Source organism: Myotis davidii, unplaced genomic scaffold (assembly GCF_000327345.1).
Source record: "Myotis davidii unplaced genomic scaffold, ASM32734v1 scaffold458, whole genome shotgun sequence".
NCBI lineage: Eukaryota > Metazoa > Chordata > Mammalia > Chiroptera > Vespertilionidae > Myotis > Myotis davidii.
In genome coordinates, this window is record NW_006289819.1 from 796673 (window position 1) to 799810 (window position 3138).

Here is a 3138-nt window from a genome sequence, read left to right on the forward strand (position 1 = left end):
AGAGAGAGAGAGAGAGAGAGAGAGAGAAGGCCGTCACTCCGCTGCTGGGGCCAGGGAGAACAGGACTGGGAGGAAGAGCAGCCTGCCATCAAGTGCTCCAGTCTCAGGGAAGAGCAGTATCACCTTGGAGGATCGCTAATGAGACTCAACAGACTTTCATTATTCATTGTGTTTCGAGACAAAAGATCTTTCTGTTCCTGCTTTATGCCGAACCATTTTTAAATTACCTGGAGATGGAAACTGGTTTTGAGAGCCCGAAGAACAGTCCCTGTTGGCAACGTGCACCCCCCCCCCTTAAGGAGGGCGTAGCACTTTAGCCAAGACCCTAGAAGCTGATCCAAGTACATCATAAAGCCTTAGGGAGAATTCACTGGAAGATGGGAGACAGCGTATATTGCACACCGCAGAGCGGAAGTTAACGAATGTGCTGGTTGGACTCTTCTGTTCTCTCTGCCCAGAATTTCCTTCTTGGCTGCCAGCCCCCCATCTCCTATTGCCCCCTTGCCCCAGGCTTCACCCAACTCCCCGGTCAGCTCTTCCCACCACCCCCTGCCTCCTGGGCAGAGCAATGCAGAGACCACCAGGCTCATCCTACCTTGCAAACGCCCCTCCCTCTGAACAGAGTAGCTCTTGGGAGGCTTAGCATCTGCTCTCCTTGGCTTTGACTGCGGGAGATGTAAAGAAATAATGCTTCCCTCTTATGAAGATTTTCTCTTTAACCCCAACCCCCTTTTGACATTATTAAGAAAAACATCACTTTCCTCTCCCAAATCACCTTAAATGAACTCAGAGTCTCTAGAGGTTAGAGGAGGAGGACCGTGGAGAATGAGACAAGGCTGAAGAATTAATTGATATCCTCTTGCCTAGTGAGACGGCCCCCCCCCCGCCCCCAACATGCAGCAGGTGCTCCAACGGGTGGGCTCCTGGCTTTGGTCTAGTGACCTGGCTTCAGCCTGGGGCCCATTCAGCTGTGACCCAGGACTGACTTCCGATCAGGTGTCAGCAAATGCACGCCACCTGGCTTCCCTGCCTCAGTTTCCTCATTTGTAAAAGGGAGGCAGTAATCCCCTTCCTGTCTACTTCTCAAGGTTGCAGTGAGGATCAGAAGAGTTAATGGATGGGAGGGCACCAAGGAAGCAGAAAGAAATAAAATCCTCCCCTGAGCTCTCAGTACTATAGCTTTTGGCAAAATTGTGGGGAAGGTAAATGAGCCTTTGGATGTTACCACCTTTCTCCCCGCTTTCTTCCCTCCTTGAGCCATTTTCCCTCTGTTTGCTCAGGTCCTGCCTGCTCATCCCGCACATGAGGATCCTTTCTGGGTAAAGGGTCAGCAGCTGTTTACACCTGAATGGAAATTTCAACCCATATCCCCTCCGCTAGCCTCTGGCGCTAACCCTGGCCTCCGACTGTGGTGTGAAGGCTTTGAGTGCACCAATGGTAGGTTCCTGGGTCATGCTCTGGGGTTTGGGTTCTGTGGGTTTGGGTCAGAGCCTAGAAATCTGCCTCTCATATGAGCAATCCCAGAGATTCTGGATCAGGTGCTGTGCTTGTGGAACACAGAAGAACACTGATTCCTAGAGTTAGGGACTTTAGGGAGAGTTGGGGGAGGCGTTTCAGGGTGGGAGGGGATCCCACTGCTCTCACACCAAGGCAGAGGCCCCAGTCCTCCCAGGGCAGGTCTCCTGCAGTCATCACAGAAAGACATTGCTTTTTCTTTTTTAAAAAAAATATACTTTATTGATCTTTTACAGAGAGGAAGGGAGAGGGATAGGGAGTTAGAAACATCAATGAGAGAGAAACATCGATCAGCTGCCTCCTGCACCCGCCACTGGGGATGTGCCCCAAACCAAGGTACATGCCCTTGACTGGAATCGAACCTGGGACGCTTCAGTCCGTACGCTGATGCTCTATCCACTGAGCCAAACCGGTCAGGGCAAGACATTGATTTTTCAAGAAGAGTGGCCATCATTGCCATTGTTACAAAGCCTTTTAATCCCAGCCCACCCTCCCCACATCTTGGGAAGTCAGGCAGTACAGTTCCTAGTTCTCGGGGACAAAGCTGAGGCCTCCAGAGGCTGGGTGATGGGTCTCACCCTCCATGATTAGAGCAGATGAGAACTCGGGGAGACTGCCCCCTGGCCCGTGCACGTGCCTGTATATGCATCACTGCCTGTAAACTCCTCCTGGCAGGAAGTGGTGGTGACGGGGTCTTCCCTGAGCCTCACTTCCTTTCTCTAATTGTCACTGAATAACGTCATGTCTACTTCCTCAATATCTAGACCCCACCACCTTCTCCATCCCCACCCACCACCAAAGTCCTGGCCCAGAGGCCAGCTCCACTCCTCTGGGTCCCCTTCAGTGGTGTGGCAGGCACCAAACAGGGTGTCTTCCTGGCTATAGTCACCCCTTCTTGGGCAACGTGGCTAACAATGTCTAGTCTAATGTGGCCCAGTCCTCTAGCATAAATGATTGGTGCAGAGGTGGGTCCCTGGTCTGGAAGACCAAGTGGAGAGGAGGAAAACCAAGGGGGTGGGGTCTGACGTCTACATGGGTAGAGGCTGGGTTTTGTGGGAGATCAGATGTTTCATCCCCAGGAAGAGGAAGGCAGGCAAAGAACCTGAGTGCAGATGCAGGAGGGGTGATGTGTGAGTGTGGCTGGCTCTTCTGTTAGCTTCTGTGTCCACAGGGTACTAGGGGGCAAGTGAGGTGAGGAAGAGGGCTGAGATTTGAGGATCCAGAAGAAGGTAGGAAACAGTCAGGTGGGAGAGTGGCTACTCCAGGGATGCACTGAAGCAGTGCCAGGCACACCAGGGCCCATTTGGGGTGAGCAAACGTGAATGGGTGTCAGCATGGGTGAGCCACCCTCAGATACTTCTATCTCCTCTTCGCCTTCCCCAGAAGGGCCCCATTCTCTGGGGAGGCGGAGGAGAAAACCACCTGGGCAGGTGCATCTGTAGAAGGTCAAAACCCAGGTACAGGTCACCTTGGCCACCTTCAGCTCCCTCTCCCAGAACTCTCAATGGGCCCTGCTGGCCTGTACCGTAGGCCTCCCTACCCCTCACCCCTCACCAGTCAAGGGGGAAGAAGGGGGAAGAACTGATGACTCTGGAGGGAAGTGGGGGTGGGGGGTGTAGGGGG